Genomic DNA, 24,424 nt, shown 5'->3' on the forward strand with positions numbered 1-24,424 from the left:
ACTGGCCCTACTGCTTCCCCCAGCACAGCCATGGTGCTTTAGAATTTTTTGGCAAAATATCAAGTTTCATTTGCATTGCAAGTTTCATTAATTTTAATAACAATTGGAGGGAGAAAAGGAGATGGTTTTATGTACATTCAATGAGCCTTATTTGGCTCATAAAGGTTCTCTCTTAATGTTACTTCTGAAAATTTATTTTTCTGCACTTAGTTGTTTCAAATGTCAGCCTATTCATGTTCATTCTTATTCTTCTTTCAGACCCTAAAAAAATACACAAGTGATGACAATATAGAGTCAGTAGTGCCTACAGTGACATATGCCAAGAATTTTTTTTACAGGTACTTTTAAAAGTGCTGCACCTCAAGCTCTGTGGTTTCCTAATGTTCAGAATCAGTTTTTTTCCAGAGTTTCTGTTTCCTTTTTGAATGTTTTCTTATTGGTGTATCCTTCCTCTCTCTTCTTTTGTGGTTCCACCCTATTCCATGCAGTTTGCTTCACTGAGGAAATCTGAGCTTGCTGCTGCCAAGGCCAGTCTAAAACTGCTGATGAAGAAAACAATCTGAGTGCATTCTTTTGTTGTTGAATTTTCCATTCTCCTTTCAGCAGCCCTTCAAAAGTTTTGGCAGAAAGCCAGGAGTGAACTTGTGGAGGATCATCTATTCAAACTCATCTAATCCTACTTGGTGCAACCAGGTGGAAATATATCTGCAGCTGTCTTCAGGTGAGACCTGGCATGGGGTTTAGATGAGGCTATAGAAAGTTGAAGGGAGGGGTTTCTGTGGTGTAGGGGGAACCATTTGACTCAAAACCTAGTTGATAGGTGCTGGGTCCTTTGAAAAGCTGAAGCAGTTCCAGCTCTATCCTTGCTTAAAGGTGTCTAGTAAGGAACCCAGGATACCAAATAAAAAGTGGAAAGAAAGGCAGCATTTAGAGGCATGCACCTGCTCAGCTTCCTTTTCACAGGCATTTAAATACTTGACCCTTCCCGTTAACTGACGCTCACAAAACTCAAATTACTGAAGGCCCTAACAGCCAAGACAACTTTTAATTCTGCTTCAGTTTAGGTCCAATTGATCATAACAGCAAGGGGCACAAATAATTTCTCCTTTCAGCAGTGTAGGCTGGGGGGTGAAGTGAAACCACATCTCAATCAGTGGTCGGAAGGTGCTGCCCCATACAACCAATACAATCCATCCAAGCTTTCATTTGTTTGTGTTTAATATCAAGCAAAGGAGAACCTTCTTTAAACAGGGCATAAAAATTCCAGGCAACCATAAAAGTAAATAATATGCTCTTTCACTCACAATGTTTTGTGGCTGTAAAATGAGAAAGGTAATAATAATGTTGAAGAAGGTTAAGTCTTTCCCAAATTCTATATGGTAAATTAGACAAAGTACTATTTTGTAAGCCGTTATTAATATTTTAATGTGTACTTCATCATAAAACCAGCATGGGTTCCAGTTTTGAATAGTGAGAAACTGAATTTCAAAGTATCCAAATCTAGATCCAATTTAAAGTCTAGATTCAATCAAAGGCCTCTCTTTGGCAGATGAAGCTGTAGATTTATCTCGGCACCAGCATAAGGCTCGCCTTGTTAAATATTTCACCAAAGATAGGGTGGATCATTCCAAAAGTAAGCCAAACCAAGATTCTTACCAGGCGCACAGCCTAAAGGGGAAACAAAGACCTGAACAACTCTTTCTTTTTCAAAAAGAAACATGTATTTTGCTTGTTATTTTTTCTTGTAATGAGCTATGGACTGTGAGTTGCTCAGCAAAGGTATTCTGAGGAATGGAAATAGATTTTCACGACTTTGCACTTTGTCTCTAGTTATTTGGACTCTAGGCAACATTTAGGAAAAGGGCTCAAAGTAATCTCCAATATCTATTTGTTTTCCTAAGATTGCTTTCTGCGGTACTGACCAAAGTAATCAAGTTCACAACTGATTTAAAACCATGATATTTTTGGATATTACTGAACATAAGTTCTAACCTGGCTCCATTAAACAGTTGGCACTGTTAGGCTCCGAATTCTAAAAGCCATTAAGATTGCGTAATTTTGTTAAATCACCCTTGTGCCCCTGATGCAAATTGTCACAGGAGTGCCTGTGGTGCAACCTGCTCGCCTACATTGCAATACCGAGAAACTCCCTGAATAACTAGGTCTTTCTTGGAGGGGCTCCCATAAGGTAGGCTCCTTCTTGTCCTGACCTTCATCCTCTCACCGACCACCAGCTCCACACCCCCACAAACACACCCTCCTCTCCACCACCATTGACTGCCCCAAATCTGGACCCACTAATCTCACTCCTGACCCCTTAGGTTCAGGACCCAGCCCAGTACTTTTTGATCCTCCATCTCTCTTCTTGACAGCCTGTCAGCCATCCAACTCAATGATCCCGTGAGGACACCAGAGGAGATCCTGTTCTCCAAACCCCTCTGTCATTTACAAATCAAGAGAATATCATGACTCAGCAATGTAAAGTTACTGTTGGCTAGCAGGTTCTACATGCCCAGCTCGTCCAACCTTTCCTCACAAGGCAATCAGGTCATTCCAGGTATTATTCTTGTGCAAACTTCCTTCAATAAAGAGACTACAGTGCACAGTACTCCAGATGAACCTCACCAATACCCCATATAACTGAAGCACAACCTTCTTATTTTAGTATTCAATTCTTCTAGCAATAAACAATAACATTCAGCTAGCCTTCTAACTACATGCTGTACCTACACACCAACTCTTTGCAAATCACACAGTAGGATACTCTGACCCCTCTAAATCTCAGAGCCCTGCAGTTTCTCACCATTTACATAATATACTTATTTATTTTTCTGCCAAAATAGACAATTTTACATTTTCACATTATATTCCATTTGCCAGTCATTTTTCTCTTTCAAATAATATAACATCAAACAAAGCATGTTCCACCAGCACATTAAATGCTTATACAGTAATATTGCACAGTATTTCCAAACCTTTGTCAGATTTCTTTATATAACATTGAAGAGACAAAAACTGATCATAACTCCCAAAAAGAAAAGCTGTTGAATTAAAGTGCCTCTGGGTCAAGTTCTCAGATCTTGAAGGAAAGGATCTTGAGTAATAATCCATAAAGTTAGTAAAAGGGTGAATTATGTTGTTCAATTCTGGGTACAATTTTTTTAAAAAGGTGTTCTTTTAAGGATTAAGGAATAGCAAGTATATCCTTGGGGTTCAAAGGTATAAATTGATTTGAAGCTGTCTTGTTGGCTGACAATGCTTTAACTTTTCAGATTATACAACATCCATATAACTAAAGTAAATATATTTCTAAAGGTTCACACTGACAGATGATGCCCCCGTTTGGATTCCATTCTGTGTGGGACATAGAGCAAACCACTGACTGTGTTCGATCGGTGCTTAGCCGTTCCTGTTTTAGCAATGAAATTAAATAACCCACAGTCAAAGAGCAATGCGAAGAATCATATAAAAATACACAAAGGAATTTCAAGTCTGCAGAGGTAGAAATGACTTGCCCGTTAGACAAGATGGTAAAAAAAGATGATACTATAATGTTACTGTAACAAATCACATTACAAGTGAGATCCTGAAACTTAAGCATCATGCTTGATGTTGGCACTTGGGTCAAGTTGTAATTTGCAGCTGAGGGCAACTGACCACAAGAAGATTAACAGAGACATTTGGGAAACAAGGAGGGAAAACTTCACATCAGAGAATATCTGCTAGGGTAGAAATTCCCTTGGGACATAGTACGTTATGTTATCTTGATTCCCACAGTTTTGTTTCAAAACCTAATAAGATTGTGGTCATCTCCACAAACAGCACTAATCTGGTTTATAATTTAGGTTGAGCACAAACTGAATGTGTCACATGGTATAATGAGGCCTGAAGGGGTAAACGTGCGTGTCTCCCTGTTATTCACTATATATAGCTTTTATTTCCTTTATTTATTTCTCCAGACCATACACATTTCCTCCTGTTTTAGTGGTCCTTACATTTAATTACATTCTGTCTCTCTTTCTTCTTTATAAGTCTTCTATATTGGCAAGTAATTCCCTCTCTAATTCACAGGGAATTGCAGCAACTAATTATTCCTCTCCATTGTACACAGCAATTTAGGTGTTCTTTCTCCCTGCAATGTGCACTTAACGAATGAAACATAGAAGGGCAAAGAACATAAAAGCCCAGAAACAGGCCATTCAGCTCAACTGCTCTCCTTTCCCATTCCATTTAGCTCACAGTCCATGCTTACTCTGAAACACCACACCTAAATCTGCTTCAGATAATGCTGCTGCTCTTATAGGGGACTGATGGCGGTTCCACCCCCAACAAAGCCCATAGAAATCCTGATGAAGGGTAAAAATCTTACCAAAAGATATTCCATCAAATTTCTGGTTGGTCAAATGCACTCCTGCAGGAATTATCCTGTTAGGTCTCTATAGGCTTTTGTAAAACTGCTGCATTTTACAGCTTTTAAGTTAATATTCCTTAAAGATTCTGTTTTTTTTCTTGTTACAAGAGATCTAACAATATCATGAAACATTGAAAATTGATTAATTGCACAAGTTAATTCTAAAATTTTCCTCATTTTGGTTATTCTTGAACTTCTTGAACTTCTGTTTTACACCAATTTCTCAGCAATTTTACAAGACCATGGCCCTTTGGATTAAAATCACTCATTTGCAGGTATAACTGCATTATTTAATGAAAAAGCATAAATCAGTACACCAATGTCTCCCTGTTGTTTTAGCTGGATCACTCATTTGAGTAAAGAGCCACAAGGTAATAAATCATATTGAAATGTTGATGGAACTGAACATCATGTGCACTTTACTCTCTTTACTGTAGTAAACATAAGCAAAACTGAATTAATATACAATTCATGATCACAATACACTTGATCAAGTAATGACCTCAAAGATATGTTAAAAGATTCAAGCTTAAAACTCATCTTCACCTGTGATTCTTCAAAGACCACAGAATATGAAGAAGAATGAGTCCTGAAGTAGCTCCAAACTGATGGACTTAAGTGATGATCTACTTTATGTAATACAAAGAAATATTCCTGGTGATAGTATATTGTCAATGTCTTTTCCAAAGTACAATATAATGGATACTGAAAGGTCTAGGTAGAGTGGACTTAGAGAGGATATTTCCATTAGTAAGAGAGTCTGGGATCCCAGGGCACAGACTCAGAATAAAGGGATGTCCCTTTAAAACTGAGATGAGGAGGAATTTCTTCAGCTAAGGGGTGATTAATCTGTGGAATTCATTGCCACGGAGGGCTATGGGGGCCAAGGCATTGGGTGTATTTAAGGCAGAGATTGATAGGTTCTTGATTGGTAAAGGGGTTAAGGGTTACGGGGAGAAGGTGGGAGAATGGGTTGAAAAAAAATCAGCCATGATTAAATGGTGGAGCAGACTCGATGGGCCAACTGGCCTAATTCTGCTCCTATATCTTAGTCTTATGATTAATAGATAAGCACTGCATTTGAAGGGGAATCACAAGTAACAAAGTTTGAAGTATGAGCAAGCATTAATTTCAGGGAAATATGTAGTAGTCTTCAGTAGTAGTCAAGTAACAGTAATGAAGGTGCCAAGCTCCAGACAGGTAGACTTCCTGTGTCCAATCTTGGTCACCTTCAATGGTCTGTTCTAAGGTTTTTTTTTCCATAAAAGTGTCTGGAAGACAAAGTTGCTGCTTTGTAATTAATAAAGTTAGTCCTGTGTGTTGATGTATGGAAAAAGTGGGCAAGTGACAATATTAAAGATGTGATCATTGCAATAGAAATGATGCCAATTCTATTTTATTTTGGATTTCCAGTATCTGTAGAATCTTCCTTTGGTACTCAGATGTTGTTTCCCTCAGTGTGATTAAAATACAGGGATAGACAAGATGGTTACAAGATAAAATTGAATGTGTCAATCATTGACCAGGAGCATTAAACTCTTTGTCTAAACTTAATATGTGTAGCCATCATTCAAAATGGACTGGAAATCATGAAACTCTTTTGATGAAGGGTAATACTGGTGCAGATTCGGGTAGTTTTATTCTGGGTTGCCATTTCTATCACTCTTCAAGACTGTAACCTAATAGACTTCAGAGGTTGCCACAAACAGCAAGATTAAAATAAAAATCTTTTAGAGAAGTTAATTCATCTACGGCATTTGGGGATTGATATTCTGCTGTCTGCCTATGATCACATGCTTCATTCATTTAATTTCAATAATGTTAATTAACATCACAACCCTGCACTCCAAGATAGGAATTAAATTAGAGAATGTTTTACAAAACTGCAGCCACAATCTCACCGAAGTAATGATGTGGGCTGGACTGATTTATTGAGTGTTATTATTATTCAGGATATGAAATATAAAAAGGGCTTGAATAAATATACCTCTCACAACCTCAGACCAATTGCACCTAATTAAATACTTCTGAAGCTTTTTGAGGTATTTGTGTGCAATCAGCTCCACAAACAGCCAATAACACAATTCCAGGTAATCTATGTTGGTGAGGTTTGATGGGTAATGATCAGCCAGAATAAAAATTAGAGCACTCCTACTCTCCTTTGAATAATGTCAAACGATCTTTCACATCCACCTGGGAGGAAAAATTTACTCTATTGAATGGGATGTATTTCAGAAGAACGCAGCATGCTGATGGCACAACGTAGCTAGCATGTTTAGCACTATCCATCAGGAATAAATTTCTAGATAAGCTCCTCCAAGCAGGGTCAACTCCCTCAATATTGCATTGCAGTTCAGCATAGATTATGTTCTCAAATTGCTAGAATGTTCCTTCTGATTCAAAAGCAAAAATGGACCACAGCTGGCAATTGCAGAACTCTGCAGTGTCAGGGAGCTGATGTAATTTTCACTGAACTAAGTCTTGGTGCGCAGTATCAGCGTGATATGCTGTACTTGCCTCTGTGAGTGATCATGTTCAGTAGAGGCCATCATGGTCAACTGCAATGTGGTTGAATGTTGGCAAAAGGAACAACACACAAAATGCTGGAGGAACTTACCGGTTCAAGCAGCATCCATTGGAGGTAAATGGACAGTCGACATTTCCGATTGAGACGCTTCCTCAGGACCCCTTCCTGAGGAAGGGTCTTGACCCAAAATGTCGACTGTCCACTTCCCTCCATAGATGCTGCCTGACCTGCTGAGTTCCTCCAGCATTTTGTGTGAGTTGCTCCAGATTTCCAGCATCTTCAGAATCTCTTGTGTCTGGCAAAAGAAACATGTTTGATTTGAATCCAGGCTATAGTTACAATGCGAGGTCACAAAACTTCATGAAGCATGCTTGGCATCTTCAATAAATGCAGATAGCAGGTAACTGTATTTATAATGGGGCAGGGAAGTGGGTAATGGTTTGTTATGACACTAACACGGGCTAAAAACTAGACACTGACTGAAGAAGTGTCATTGAATATATTTCAACTGAGCAGATGGGATGTGGAAGAAATGACCTGGGTGAACACTTAACACATGCCTCTGAAGAATGTTAACATGGCTCCCTCTTCGTCATCCATTAAAAGGCAGTTGGTCATATTTAACCATTAGGTAATGAAATATAACCCAATGCCATAGTAATCAATATCAAGTTACCTTTCCATGGGTCAAAGTCCTTGCTTGAAACAATAGAGTGAAATGAAGAAGCTATGAACATGTACAAACATATCAGTGGGGGATGATAGATGTTCCACTGCACATTAAACTCAAACTGAGAGACCTTAACACTTCTTATTTTTCTTAGTGGATAAAAGCATAGATACCACATAGCCATATGCATGGATAGGTAAGCAAAGTAAACTAAAAGCATGAAAAGAAAAGATAAATGAACTACCAGTGAAATACATTTTACTTGCAATAAATGCAACACCAAGGTGCTGAAATGAAATGATTAGGCTCTTTAATTTTTGTACTGCAGATTCTAAAGACTCCTAGAGATGTGACCTCTGTCATCTTACCTCTCCTGGGCAAGAATCCTTACTCATTCCATGTTAGGTTTGAGTATTCAGATTTAAAGTGCGACTTCGTTACATGTGTGAATGACTATGGGAATTAACATTGGCATTCGGTGGAATTGAGAGAGGAAGTGCTGGGTTCATTTCCCAACAGCTGTCTCACCAGGAAACTTGTGTAACCACTGCAGAACAGGTCCAAAATCAAGTGTATTGTGCTATTTACACAGAAAAAAACAACACAACTGGATTTCCCCTGATCCACTTTCTAGGCTATTATATACAAATGATTTAAGCACAAATGAGAATCTGAAATAAATAAATACATTTGAAAATCAATAAAACTGTGGACGCTTGAAATACTCAGTACATCAGGCTGCATTTGTGGGAAGAGAAACAGAGTTGATGAAGGGTCTTTGACCTGAAACACTAACTCTGTTTCTCTTACCACAGATGTGGCCTGACCTGCTGAGTATTTCCAGTATTTTCTGTTTTTAAATAAATAAACTTGTTTACTTAAAATTAACATGCAACAGTGATTAAGTATTTCCATTTCAGTGTCAACTTAAGCTATTTTCTATGTTCTTAAGCCAATAGGAAGAATCTGGTAATGAGAGGATGACTTCTCATGGAATCTAGTAAATTATCATTTATTGAAGAACATGTTAAAGCTTTACACCCACCACATCCTCCTCACTCCAGTCTATTTCAATATTTCAAATTTTCTCAAAATATAACTGTTCTTTTTATTAAGTATTATTTTATTTCTTTCTACTTTGCTTGGTCTCTGGTGACATAGGCCTCTTTCATTCTAAACGTTGTGTGTCAGTTGCCTCAAAATATCATATTTCTGGATTTATAGATTTTGCTTGTTAAAATCAAATAATTTCAGAGCAGTGATAATGAACATCTATTGTGCAAAAGGTCATCAGTGACAAAAAAAGTGGTTCATTACAGATCATTATTGAAAAGGCCACAGTTAAAATATTCTTGATGGTGAACCTTTTATTTGCTTGCAATTTATATCACAATCTTTGTCTTTATCTTCTGGAAATATAACCATAGCAAAAGCATAGCTCATTATGCTATGCTATGCTTTAATCATCTTCAGTGATAAACAGTGATAAGCCGATCACCTTGCAATCTAAAGTTTTCTATTAGCCCAAATTCTCAAAAACTCTCATATTTCAGAGCTATGAAGAATGAGGTCTGGATTCTTCTGAGTACACTTAGATCTCCAACTGCACTTCACTGAAGCATGCTGAAAGTGCTATTTTTCATTCACTTTCAAAAACAAATTAAAAACTGAAGTTAAATGTTTTCACTTTCAAATGTCGTCTATGATGTTCATCACCCTTTTATCTTCCTCACTGCCATGAAGCTTTACAATCTCCTCCATACCATCAAGCTAAGCAGCGATTGGTAGCAAGATGGCGCTGGAGCGTGGTGACTCGTTGCAGTCTGCTCTCTGCAGATCTACTCATTACTTTTACTATCCTCAATGCACTGTGCAATGAATTGATCTGTACGAACGGTATGCAAGACACATTTTTCACTGTACCTCAGTACAAGTGACAATAATAAACCGATACCAATACCAATCCAATCCTACCCAACCTCCCTCCCCCACCATCCCTTCTTCCAATTCCAAAGACATATGAGTTAGGAAGTTGTGGGCATGCTATGTTGGCACCGGAAGCATGGGGACACTTGCGGGCTGCCCCCAGAACACTCTACGCAGAAGGTGCATTTCACTGTGTGTTTCGATGTACATGTAACTAATAAAGATATCTTATCTTGTCTTATCTTAGACTAGCCCACATTCTATTAAAAATCTGTCATTTTATCACCCTGTCTAACATTATGATTCAATAATTTTTTTAATAGCTCCTCATCTCTGTTAGTTTTATTATTTTCTTCTCCTTTCTCAAGTGTGCATGCATGAAGGTGTATCCAATGGATGTAAAAGCATACAGCTTTGTTTTAGCACCATTTCAGCAGCAGGGAAAATTATGAGACACATGGAGTGTGCATTATTCTTCAGCCACATGGATATCTGAACTGAGGGAGGCGACAGGCAGTGGTTTTATATGGCAATTACTTATAAGGTTGATTTTGCACCCTGGATTGGCTAATATGTGTGCAAACTCCACATCGTGAAGAACACTCTTGGCATGGCATGTGTAAAAGGAATAGGGCAAAGATGAATTGGATCACTGTAATTGGTGGGGGGGGGGGGGGTGTTGGCATCCCTTTGTGGGTGGTAAGAAAGATGTTTGAGTGATGCCCTAATTGGAAACATATGTAACAGTTACATGGTTACAAATGCTTGCAAAGAATAACGTTGAAAAATAACTCTTAAATTCAATTTTACCAATCAAAAACTGTGGGATTAGGAAGAGGATGAAGGCTTGTAGTAGCAGGCATGTCAACTTGAGAAAGTAAAATTGCACTTATAAAAGCACCTTCTGTTTCTTTATAACAGTCCAAATTACCAGCCAATTAATTACATTGAAGTGTACTCACTGTAGCAGAAAAATTCCAAATTCTTCTGAATGGCCAATTAATTCCTTTTCAGTGGTGTTGTCTCTTGGATATGTGTCAACCAGGGCAGTCAAAGAACTCTCTTTAACCTAAAATTGGATTGTTTTCAATTGGCAGGAAATGACTTTATTTTTGTTCTAATTTGAACCAACATTTTGTTATGTTCCATCAGTACTTTGTAAAATCGGATTTTGGACAGGGGCTTGAACCAATTTTACAATGCAATACCACTGAATCATGCCACATCACAAGCTAATGCCTGTTGAATGGGTCGAGTAGAGATGTCAGTTTGACTGTTGAAAAGAAAACATGAGAGGGAAGGGGAAGTTAATTAAGGCTGCTTTTTAAAAATGCTACTGTTTGGTGGTTTTCATAATTCGCTCTGCTTCTGCTCCCAAGCATTTTCTTCTTAAAGGCAATTGTTTTTGCTCAATTTCAGAAAAGGTCATTTGGAGATGATGCTTTTGTCACCTGTAACAAATGCCAAATAAATTGGCTTCCTAACAGGCATTCTGTGTTTGCTTTGATTATCTTGGATTTGAGGAAGGCCGGTTAAGAATGCCTGAGGATAAAATCAATGCAGCATTCCTGCATCTTCTAAATTAGTTTCCTTACAGCCCTTGTGATTAGTTTTAAAACCACTGTTTAACTGATGTGGAGAACAGGGACTTCATTAAAGAGAAATTCCATTATGGAAATAGAATCATTCTTTATTCAAGGAATAATATGGAATGATACAATTCCTTATTTAAAATAAACATTATTTGCCTTTACTAGGTTGCAAATACACAATATTTCTTATATGGAGTATTAAATTATGCTTTAATACCAACATTAATAGAAATTGGGCTGGGATTGCATATTTTTGTGTGGTTTTTCGGTATGTTTTTCTTGGAGTTGATGAACTTGATCAAAGCCTTTGACCCTTCTGATGGTATTCTCAACCAATTCCATGGTCAGCAGCATGTTCAATGGGGCTGAAGGACAAGTGCTTATACTAAAGGAGCAGAGAGTAGAATCACATGTAATTGTCTGAAAAATATAATTCAGAAAGGAGTGACCCTTTGGCAAAGGAAGGAGCTGGCTTGTTTTTCTTAATTAATTCACTGTGTGAGAACCACTGGCCTGACTATCAATTATTGTCAATCTCCAGTTTCCATGCAATGTGGTGGTGAGCTGCCTTCTAATGGACATGATTGAATTGCTTGTCAGCCCATTCAAAAGGGTGTTTAACCCACTCCAAAGGACAGCCTCGCTACCAGTTGGAAATTGGAATCCAATCCATGGAGGGAGGTTGAGTGGCACTGCCAGTAGTGCAACTGTCTCACAGCTCCAGTGACCAGGGTTCAATTCTGACCTCTGAGGCGATTTTACATATTCTCCTTGTGGGCTTGCCCAGAATGCTCAATTTCTTCCTATTTCCCTAGAGTACTAGTTGTGAGGTTAATCAACTACTGCAGTGTAGGTGGGTAGCAAGAGAGTCAGCAGAGATTTAATGGGCATGCCACACTATGGATATGTTCACTTCCATTTCAAGTACTGGGTGAAGGGGGTTTACTATGGTGTAGATATTCAGTTGTGCATTGTCAATGCTTGGTCCCAGTGAAAGATTGGAAACCTCTTCATGAGCAATTGTACGCAGAAGTTAGCTTTTTATGAAACTTATTAAAGTTTGGATCAATCGATATTGCCTAAAAGAAAGACTTAATTCAGCATTTATGTATTACCTTTCACAACCACAGATTGCCTCAGAGCAACATTTGTTGAATTAAATGCCTTTCTAATAAAACAAGATGTGTTAGAAATATTCTGTGGGCTACAAAATGTCGCTGGAGGTTTGCTGTTTCAGATTTTAAACTATGAAAAGGCAGAGAGGGTTGATGGGGTTTCAGTTAACCCCTCACTGGGAAAAACATCATTGTCTAGTCTCAAGTGGGCGCAGATTTACCAAATACTGACAACAAATACCCCTGTCAAATGCACATATCTGAGATGTTACCTTTATTTGCACATTAAGTAAACATGGTCAGTTTTGCTCTGCAGAATAATAATTCAAATCACATTATTAGAAAAGATTTTTTTAAACTAAGATAAGATAGATTTCTTTATTAGTCACATGCACATCGAAACGCACAGTGAAATACATCTTTTGTGTAGAGTGTTCTGTGGGCAGCCCACAAGTGTCGCCATGCTTCCGGCACCAATGTAGCAGGCCCACAACTTCCTAACCCGTACGTCTTTGGAATGTGGGAGGAAACCGGAGCACCCGGAGGAAACCCATGCATACACGGGGAGAATGTACAAACTCCTTACAGACAGTGGCCAGAATTGAACCCGGGTTGCTGGCGCTGGCGCTACACTACCGTGCCTGCCACACTACTGTGCCTGCCATATCTCTGGATCACATTCTCCTTTAAAATCCTCGGATTTTCTTTTGTCCAGCTGGATTCAGGAGCCTAAATGAATAATGGATTTGTTGTCTGGTTTTGATCCATTTTAACAGAAGAACAGTTGGCTGAAAATGATTCAATATGACTGTAGCATTCTTAATTGGCAAATTATCTTGTTATGGACTCAGTGAAAGTCCCTTTAAGATAGAGAGTGTGTGTGTATGTGTGTGTGGGGCGTGCTTACGTCAATAGAAGATAAAGGACGTAATGACGTTGTTGAAGAAGAAGAAGAAGAAGAAGAAGAAGAGAGAGAGAGAAGGGAGAGAGACACCAGCCTGCTTGTTTTCTCTATCGATGGATGAGAAACAATAACTGTGTTTGCCACTGAAATCCATGTATGGAAGTTGGAAGTAATCCGGTGGAGTTCACTTTGTTGCTGACCTGTAGAAGGAAACAGGTATTTGTGTGTGTGGACGACCACGGTTTGGATGCTTTTCGGGGTGAGGAAGTCACTACCGAGTAAACACTGAAGTGTCTTTTGGGTTCCATCGTGGAACATTTGGATTTCGTATGTACTCTCTCTATGTTTTTCTACATCTACGTCTTATCTTCAGACAACGGTGGTTGTTGAAGAAGCCCTTGCTCATGTTTCACCTTATGGCTTGCGGAACTGAACTTTAAGAACCATTCCGGAACTGGGAGTTTTGGACTTTGTCACACACACACACGAAGAGTTTAGGTTTGGGGTTAACGTTCGAGGTTTAACATTCTTGAATTCTAACATACTAACATTTTTAACTTTTATTTTACGTATTATCATAAGTAGTGATTAATAAAATAGTTTTTAACACTGAATCATGCTCAGTGCGTTTCTTTTGTTGCTGGTTTGTGACAATCTTAAGACTTTGCTTAAAGCCAGAGACAAGCTCAGGAATGGCACCACAGAAAGTTTCGACAATGCAACAAGTATCAGGGTATTATGCTGTGATATGGTGACAGTATAACGTTCAGTATTGCTCTATCTTATATATGCATTTAAGAAGGTTGGGATTTGAACTTCATTTTTGGTTAAGTGTGGGAGTAAATGTTGCAGGTTCCACTCATCCATATGTTCAGTTCCATTTGTGTGATTGTGCAGGGCTGAGTACAATAGTTGGCTAAAGCTCTTGTACATCATTGGCAAACAAGAACAAATTTTACCATCCTCGTTCCCCAACACAATCTTTAGGCACTCTGATGCCTCCCCCTACTTAATTGTTGAGTTTCTATATGCATCATGTAAAGAATAGAATGACTGAAAGATATTTGCTACTCTCTTTTATTATCCAAACTCTTGCTGAAAGAACAAGAGTTAGTCTCCTAAACCTCTCATCAGTAGATGACTGAGTGTGAATGAGCTGCCCTGGGGGACTCAGCTACCAGCTCTCATTCTTCACGTGCAGTAGAGAATTGCCTTTCACTTTGTTTATTGCAACTCCCAGAAGCACAGATTGGCATGGAGTAATCTGGTTTTACTTCAGCCTCAAAACTCTCGGGCATTTGACTGGCAGCCACAGATTGCTTGGGCCCACATTATTGCATTCCTAGTTAACTAGGTAGTGGATTAAAGACTTTTTATGGCACCAAAGCCCATCGCATGTAACATTAAACAGGAGCATTATTGTTAAACTTGACAAGTTCCTTTCTCAATGGATACCACTCTCTTCATTAGTTACAGATACGGAGCAAAATCCTCTCTAATCTATTACAATAGTATTTGGATAAAATTATCAAAATGAAGTCCTAATTTTAATCCACATGGAACTCATACTAGCTACTGGAAAATAGTGAGATTGGGCTGGAGTAAGTTCAGGGAGGAATTGCTGGTTATAAAGCAGTATTCAAGAGACTGCATATGTGGCGTAGTCAGATGAAGCTTTGATTTTTTTTAATGTGGCTATTCTCCTGCCAGCTCCACCTAATGGCAGAATCCTGATATAACATCGCAGTGTGATTCTCTGACAAGCATCGTTTCAATCTCCATATCTAACCCCTGACCAGCTAATTATAATTATAATGATGCAGCATTTCCAAAACAACAGCATGATTTAAGGAATCCAAAACACAAAATAAAAATAGTAAATTCAAATACCCGACAAGTGAAGCAAAACTGTGGTTAATTAACCTTTACTTAAGAATACAGGAATTCAAGAAATAGAAACTGGAGTAGGCTATTTGCCTGCTTGTACCAGCTTAACTATTCAATACGATCATGACTGAACTTTTACTTCAGCACCATCTTCCTGCACTAACCCCATATCCCTTGATTCCCTTAATATCTAAGAATTTCTGCCTTAAAACCATTCAGGATGGAACCTCCTTGGTCTTCTCAGATTCACTACCCATTCTGTCCTGAATGGTTGACCTCTTGTTTTGAGACTGTGTCTCCAAGGTCTAGACAGCCTAGCCAGGGGAGACTTCAACTTTATACTTATCCTATTATACCCATGAGGAAGTTAGTATGTTTTAATATCAAATTTCCCTCATCTGAACTCAATAGAGAACAAGCACAAGATGCTGAATCTTCTAGAGATTTCCTCATTGTGAATACTGTAACACACCAATGACCAATAGATCCCAAACGAATACTTTGGTTTTGCTCTCCATTATTCATTATTTAGGTAAAAGATAGCCAGAGTCATGATTGTAGTACTCATTCTAAAGCAAATCTTATTATTCTTCAGAGTGGGAAGTCAAAACTCAAGAGCTTTCTCTGATTCTAATTCTGGCAGAATCAAATTGCAGTAGAATGGTTAAGTGGATGCCACTCAATTCTTGTTTATAACATGGTATACAGGCAGTTCAAAATCTGAAGGTGGGATGTTGCCCTCTTTCTGTTCACCCATAATTCACCTGATGCAATCATTAGGTGTGCTTCTAAATCGACAAGCATCATGGAGGTTTGCTTTTGTAGAAGGCTGCTCAGGGAGTCAAAGTGTTAATTAATGCCAATTGTAGGAATCCTTTTGCAATTATTAGATATTAATGTCCTTTCTCCAAGCTTCAGAGAAACAGTGAAGTTCACAGCTGGCTTGTGCTCAAGAAGTTACAATGGGGAAAGAGGCCATTCAGTCCATACTGTCCATTTACCCACCACGTACAATTAGTTCTAATCAGATTTACCCACTCTATTTCCATGTCATTCCAAATCCTCTTACTTTATCCAACAATCCAATCTAATCTTGAATTCTTGTATGGTTTCAACCTTAAGTACTAACGCTAGAAATTTATTCTGTACTCATTCTCAGGATGGGAATTTTATGCAGAATATCTACAAATAGTAAAGAAAGGTTTTGCCATAAGGAGAAAGGGAAAGGTTAGAAGGAGGGTTCTCCTGAGACGTCTAGTTTTGTCTCCTGAAAAGAACAAACAAACAGGCTGGGTGTGGAAGAGTGCTGAAATATGCTCCCCTTCCTTTGAGCCTTACACTGGGGAAGGATATGTGGAGTGTAGGGGAACTAAGAGGGAAAGGAATTTTAAAAAAGGTGCAGTAGATTGCACAGGATGCTTTAGCATGAAAGTCAAACACACGAATGTACGCCAAATAGAAGTTTAAACAATTACACAGAAATTCCAAGCATTATTACATGCAATTCTAACTACTGAGTACATGCTTGGGGATAAACAGTGCAAATTGCTCAGGAAAAACTAGATGTATTATGTACTTGTGGGCTGTACATTCTAGGCGCTCTGACAATAGAAGGATTACTCTAATGGTTTTAATGGAAGACAAAACACGGTTTGCCAGACGAAAGTGGATACCAGTTCCAGCTGTACACAAATCATATCCCCCTTCAGCCCAAAAAAATCCGGTTAAACATTTGCAAGACCTGCACTTACACATGATATATTAAATTTTCAGACAAAGCCAGTTGATACCAGCCTTGGCAATATGAGGTAAAGCAGGGCATATTGGATTTTCTGAAGATTTTACTTCTCAGTGGATCTTGCTTCTACTGCCCTGACAATAGATGTCGGCTGGCCACCGAGAATCACTGCTCTCTTAATTTACTCATCAAACACTGGATAATTCTTGTGCACTGCCCATGGCTCAGAATAGATTTTAAAGTGGTGCACTTTTTTGAAATGTAACAAAAACCAAAACAAAAATTGGGGGAAGGAAGCTGTTTCATTTCATTGCGTAAAATAAAGAGGGGCTGACAAACTACTTAAAAATGTTAACATATATGAATCTGTTACTTGAGCAGGGCCAGAGACCTGTCAATATTATTATGAAAGGAAATATTTGAACTGGTACTTTTAAATTGACGAAAGTCTCCTGTGCTGTAAAGTGCTGTTGTTACATTAAAGAGATGGTCAGTTTGCTACTGCGGAAAGATAAGTTTAGAAGCTAATGATGCAGCCACAGAAAAATGTTGTCGTCTCATCTCAAATTGGCCTTCTTAAAAAGAGCATGCTTGAATGGTTGGTTGGCAGAGAAAAAGGGCTCAGTTGGCATAAGAGATTTATTTTTATTTCAGTAAATGGCTTCTTTGCAGCAGCATTTCACACACATTAGGCACTGACAGCTCTAATTAATGCACGTCTTTAAAGAATTCAAACCTTTTATCTCCTTTGCAGTAGACACACAATACAGTGTTACTTGTGGAGTGAGGAGAGTGGCAAACTAAATCAAAACAGCTGCTTATTAAAGATACAGCATAATTAAAAATCTAACTTTAAACTGAATGATTAGTAAATATGGGTAAATGCTTGAGCAGTACTAAGCCAGACAAGCTACGCCAAAGGTTGCACATTAATTCTTAATCATGCTTGGTTACTTTGGCCCCTGTTTCAAAGGCTGAGGAAGGATGACAGTACGAGGTACATGAGCCCTGAGGTGGGTGGCAAACTCAGGAGACCAAGGCAATTTTAAAAGCAGCATCTCATTCTGACTGGCTCCTGAATGAATCTGGCCAGATCGATTAGCTGGCTGGTGCTCCAAGTGCAGGTTTGCAACAGGCTAGCAAAGATCCAAACTACTGCAGACACTGGAAATCAAAATAAAATAGAAAATGCAAGAATTCTCCATCAGGCCAGGCATCTGTGGAGAGAGAAGCAGAGTTAACATTTCAGGTCAATGACCTTTCATCTTTATCCACCAATTTCTGTTTTATTCTGAGTCTGCAAAGCTTCCTTGGCCTTTTGTTGAGGATATGACCTGGAATAGATCAGGAAGGACTGAAGGTATTAAGATTCACAATATAGTTTTCAAACAGTCCAAGGGTCACCAGCTCCCTACCCCCACACATGCCCCACAGCCTTACAGCAGTTTTACAGGGCTCATTGATGCCACACACAGTCAAATACCGGTGCTGTTTCTGTACCGGAACAATGAGATAGAGGTGCAGCTCTTTCTGGAGTGCAAGTTATCAGTGCTGCAGCTGGATGTTGTTTGGTTCTGTAGCCTTTGCTACATCCAGTGCTCTCAGCCGTTTCTTGCATGGTAGTGTAGCAGTTAGCATAACACTTTACAGAGCCAGTGACCCGGGTTCAAATCTAGCCACTGTCTGTAAGGAGTTTGTACGTGCTCCCCGTGTCTGCGTGGGTTTCCTCCAGGTGCTCCGGTTTCCTCCCACATTCCAAAGACGTACAAGTTAGGAAGTTGTGGGCATGCTATGTTGGTGCCGGAAGCGTGGCGACACTTGCGGGCTGCCCCCAGAACACTATGCAAAAAGAATACATTTCACTATGTGTTTCAATGTACATATGACCAATAAAGATATCTTATCTTATCTTATGGAAGATGGTGGGGACCTCAGGAGGAAGCTGAGATGAATTATTTAAAGAGCTCCTCTGACTAAACATGATTGCAAGTGCTTCAGCTTGGCCTTTAGCACTCATACGGTAGGCCCTGTTATTACTGAGAATAGGAAAGGGCTTACTGCCTTTTCCTCCCATTTGCTGATTTGTTGTCCATCACAATGAGATGTGAAGACTGCAGAGCTTTGACCTGATCCACTGTATATTGCTTCTTAGTGTGTATGTGGTCCTGCTTTGCTGAAACCTCATTATTTTTAGACATGCTCCTGGCAGGACTTCCGGCACTCATTGAACCAGGGTTAATTTTCTGGCTTGATAGTAATTCTAGAGAAAGGGGTATGTCAGACCACGAGGTTACAGATTGTAGTGGTATACGATTCTGCCCTTGACGATTTAGAGTTCCTCATAGATGCTCGGTTTTGACCTGCTGGATCTATTCAGTGTCTATCCCAGTTAGCACCATTCTAACATGGTGGAGGGTGACTTTGGTGTAAAGACAGGACTTTGCCTTCACAAGAACTGTAGGGTTGTTACTTCTGCCGACACTATCATGGATAGATGCATTCTGCCACAGGTAGATCGGTAAGGCAAAGTCAAGGAGATTTATCCCTCACGTTGGTTCATTCACCACCAGCTACAGACCCAGTCTATCAGCTATGCCCTCCAAGGCATGGACAACTCCGTCAGAGCTGGTGCTAGCAAGCCACTCTTGTGAGGAACACTGAGGTTCCCCACTCAAAGTATGTTTTGTGCCCTTTCAGTGCTTTGTCCAAGTGTTGTTCAACATGAACAGCCAAGGGAGGGCATGTGGTAGTCCAGTGCAGGTTTCCTTGCCAGTATTTGATCTGATGCCATGAGACTTCATGCAGTCTGTTGTCCATTTTGGGGATCTCTAGGGTTATTTCCTCTTGCCAGTGTACCACTGTGCCAAACCATTCTGATAGGTCAGTCCTGCTGGTGGGATGTACCCAGCAGGACTGAACTATCAGATGGGTTGGCACAGTACCCACAGATTATGATGGATGTTCTGTTGAGTATGATTCTGTGAGCACAGGCTACTACTTGACTAGTCTGTAGGACTGGTCTCACAATTTAGGCAGCAGTTTCCAAATGTTTGTGAGAAGCACTTCGCAACATCAGCTGGGCTGGGAGCAATTTTGTTGCATTTAAATTTATTGCTGAGGTTGATGCCAGATGGTGTGTCCTATTTTATTTTTTCATTCAACTGAATGGCTTGCTGGGCTACTTCAGAGACAACCACCTGGGCTTGGACTGGAATCACCTATAGGCCATACTGAGAAAGGATGGTAAATTTCCACCTGTGAAGTGCATTAATGAGCCAGATGGGGTTTGAGAATAGCTCAGCAGCTTTTGTGGTCATCATTAATAAGACTAGAGTTATTACTTCAAATAATTAACTGAATTTAAGTTTCACCCTGGACATGTTTGGATTTAAACTGGATTATTAGTCCAGTAATTTAACTCCTGTACCATCACTATACAATTGGTATCAGGATAGTGCAGCTTGATATTGGAACATTTAATAAGTGGACTGGTTGTCATCTTCCAAACTTCCATAGATTCTGGAACAGTTCCCATAACATGAAGGAAGGTGACTTTGGTGTAAAGACAGGACTTTGCCTTCACAAGAACTGTGGGGTGATCACTTCCCATAGACCAAGAGGTAGAAAATGTACCCCCCTATTTAAAAAGAAGAGAGAAAATGGAACTAAAGAGCACCTGTCATCACATTAGTAGGAGGATGTTGTGTTTACCATATGAGGAGATATTAAACAGACTAGGCCTATGTTCTCTTGAATTGAGAAGAATGAGATATGATCTCATTAAAATATACAGAAGTCTTATTGGGTTTGATGGAGTATATTCAGGGATGATGTTAAGATGTTTCCTTGCCTGGAGTGTCTAAAACTAGAGTCAGAGTCCCAGAATAAGTGGTTGGCAATTCAAGACTAAGATGAGAAGAGATTTCATCACTCAGGGGGTAAGGAATGCTTGGATTTCTCTACCCAAGATGGATGTGAAAGCTTAGTCGCTAAGAATATATTCAAGGCAGAGATTAATAGATGATTAGATATTAAGTTTCCACTCGAGGGGAAATAACTTAAATGGCTGTTTTCATGCTTTTGGTTTAGAGATATCCATAGGCCTGGGCAGTTCAAAGAACTCCTCTGCTCGCCATCAAATGATGTCCATCAGTTTAGTTACTTCTCTGCAGATGTGCAGACTCTGAGTCCTAATAGTTCAGGTAAATCATTAAGGTTTCCTGAATGATGAAAATGTTCCTGTTAATCCCCACTAATTAAGATCCGACAGGAAATTACAAATGGAACTCAAACTTTTCACAGAGGAAGAAACTTGTAGGATCAGTAGTTTTATTTTTCCTGAGCTGGTTCTGTTGATGTATGGAATTTAAACCTGTCCTGCCTTCCGCCACTATTCAAGAGACTTCTTTTATGGAAGATGAGCAATGTTGAATATCATTTCAGTCAAAAACCCAAAATACACAACCCGAAGCCCAGAGAAACACAGAGCTACAAAGTCTGTTGAGGGTCACAGGAGAAGACGAAGCATTCAACTGTGGCCCCATATCACGTTGTAAATAGTATTGTTTAAACAAATTCCTAGAAATTAGAAAGTCACTAAACTGGACTTGGTCTAATGAAATCGTTTGTGTGCATGTGCGCAGTCTACACAGAGGGATTTGTTTGAAGCCACATTAGATTTTACATTATAGCTCTGCATTGTGTGACAGGATACAATGGAAAAAAAGTGTTCTAATAGGAAATTCAGCTAAATTTATTAAACTAACATAGGCTGCTACAATCCTTAAACATATAGTAACTCCAGCACTGTAACACCAGTAATGAAATGAGTTGTAATTTGTTTATGTCCTATTTCCTCTCACCTACGCTTGTCCACAAATGACCTTAATATTTTTACCTTCGCCCAGACTAGCTTCCTACATTTATATTATTAGGAAGATAGAAACAAAATCTATAGTATATATGTCCACATCAATACTGGCAATGATGAATGAATCTGCCCAGGCATCTCCATATGTGACTCAGTGTCATGTATAGCTTTCCTTGATTTACATATCACCATACCCTCTTTTGCTTACATCTGAAAATTATTCATGCTGTCCACCCAATGGTACATGTGGATATTGCTTTTGATTTAATTAGGAGCTTACTTGGATGTTGTTATTTTGAGCTCCTGTAAGTAAATTACCTCATGATCTCCTATAATGCAAAGGTAATCCTTTATCTAAATCTCCCCCAGCCCTAAAGAGGTTCTAGTTTATTTTTCTGACAGCACACTATCTCACTCATCAAGAGTCTTTTGGAGGCAGGCAACTTCATTGGTCAAGGGAAAAAGTTATACAAGTTTCTGCTATAGGAAAGGAAAATTCAGTTGCAAAGTCTTCACTGGTCTTTTACTGTGCTCTCTTTGCCAGTCTGCTCACCTATCCTGTCTCCGACACTGTGTACACTGCTTGCTATTCGCTTCTTTCCACCAGGACATGGAGCACTTCTGTGTCTGAGACAGGACGGGTGAGCAGACTGACAAGGAGAGCACAGTGATAGCCCAATGAAGACTTTGCTACTGAGCCATGTTGATGCCTAAAGAAGTATCATTTAGTTATTATAGGGCAAGAGTTCAATCCCTTTCTTCTAGCCCACCACCACTTGACCCAGCCCATTATTGATTCTGACCCCACTGCCTCACAGCAAACCTCTCTCCCCAAACCCAACTCCATGGCTTGACCTGACCCTTAAAGTCCCAATGCTCTGCTCACCAACTCCAACTCATCTACCTCACCCCGTCTTGCCCCTGCCTGCGGCTTCACATGCGATAGAATTTTGCAGAGGGCAGCTCAAGCAAACTTGTACATTGACTCACCACACATTGCTGGTACAGTACGTTTCCCAGTTGCTTTCATACTATCCAAACAAATTAATAACTAAGATTTTATCCATTAATGCCATGCATGAGACAGTAAATTTGCCCCAAATCCCTGGAACTTCCATGCTGCTGGCCTAATACAAACAGAACTTTTGTCTGGACATGTTGAAAAACTTATCAGTGCCATTCATTGGAGCAAGTCAGGACCCCAATCTGAAAGGGGTGTTGATGGATAGACAAAACAAGCTATATTTTGAGGAGCAATTTTTTCAGAATACTGACTGGAATATTATCATAGCTGTCTTCTCATCATTATCACTATAGTTTTATGGCTTTCTGCATATATAGAGTTGGACAGATTGCACAGAATCATGATGCATGAAGCTGAGACCTGTAACATGACCTAGCAATCACTCTGGAATGATAGACATTTCCCATAGCCTCCTTTGGATTTCTTTCTGTTACCCTCAATAGCTTTCTACTTGACAAACAGAAAAGCAGAAGGTGCACTTTTATTACTCAAAGGGTAAAAATGCCACTCTATGAAATATCCAGCCTGTCCCTTTGTGTCTGACTGATGGTTTACCTTCTGTTGCACTCTGGTGGGGCAGGACATTGGTGCATGTGTATCTTATTGCTAGAAGCAAAATTAGAAATGATAGTTTGGAGGAACGGGGATACATTGGACTTCTATTTTAGGAGAGGTCAAATGGGAAAGTCTACAAAACATTTCTGTCAAGAATGTATCTGAGCTGCCAGTGAACGCACAAACCAACTTGACTTGTTGACTTCAATGACAGTAGCTGACTCTGGTTCGTGCCAAGTCTGACATTTAGGTTATATTTGTGCTGTTTGAAATCAGAATCCAGACAAGGCCATGTCAATCCTAACTGCTTTAAATCACCTTAACTTTCTTTTCTTTATAGGGACACTGATAATTCTGCGGTATATGTAGATTGTGATTCAGTAAAAGTGCTGCAGAGTGGAACAGCATGAACGAAAGGCTGATGAAATTTTGCCCTTTAAATTGTTAATTCCATTCATGCTTGTTGTCATTCTTAATACTTGATGTTATGCTCCAAAGGTTATGTAAATTCAAAAGTTTCTGTTATTTCTGGTGAGGTTGTTGTTTAGATCTTGCTTGGTTGTACAAACTAGCACATTGAATAATCTCTTCCTCAGAATATATATACTTGAAATCCAATCAAAATTGACCATTGGGCCTTATTTTAATTAGAGTAGCAAGTTATGGCCATTTCTGTCCACTTTTGTTTGATTAAACCTCCGTGAAACATTGGTTGCTTTTCCATGTTAAAGAGGCTACATAATTGCAGGTTATGTCAAACTTGTCACTCTTTGCTTCCTACATCGAGCATTCTATTGACACTTTTGCTGATACTCCTGTTAAAAGTACTCTTCTCAACTTTTCTCTTTTTCATTTTGATATCTAGATCCACCACCCTACATGCATCTTCTCCAAAGTTATAAACAAGTCATGCTGAGTGCCTTTTTTTTACATTAAATGGTATTATAAAGTATGGACTAACAACTTGGCTATCTAACAATTTTATCAATGGTGATCCATTCAATGCCTCTCCCACTTCTTATTCCAATTGACTTCAAATGAAGAATAAAACTATCAGGATTGTGTTTAACACAGAGGTGAGCTGATATTCATTTTACACTTTCCTTCAATATTAAAATTACCCACATTACATCCAAATCAGAATGATTTTTTCCCAAGCACCTCCTCCTCACCCAAGTCTTCCCTTCAGCTTGTGAAAGCCAGTC

General features: G+C 39.2%; 1 protein-coding gene across 2 annotated transcripts in view; it reads right to left on the reverse strand.

Moving 5' to 3' along the window:
* The window catches only part of LOC127585962 (uncharacterized), a 148,074-nt gene that overhangs the window by 24,580 nt on the left and 99,070 nt on the right, over positions 1 to 24,424 (reverse strand). The window contains exon 7 of one of the 2 annotated variants that reach the window (XM_052043729.1): positions 17,525 to 17,987. The exons of the other annotated variant lie outside the window; for it this stretch is intronic. The gene's annotated coding sequence lies outside the window, so the exon portion shown is untranslated. Of the gene's footprint in view, positions 1 to 17,524; positions 17,988 to 24,424 lie in introns of those variants that run through there. 2 annotated transcript variants of the gene reach the window in all.

Source organism: Pristis pectinata, chromosome 2 (assembly GCF_009764475.1).
Source record: "Pristis pectinata isolate sPriPec2 chromosome 2, sPriPec2.1.pri, whole genome shotgun sequence".
Taxonomy (NCBI): domain Eukaryota; kingdom Metazoa; phylum Chordata; class Chondrichthyes; order Rhinopristiformes; family Pristidae; genus Pristis; species Pristis pectinata.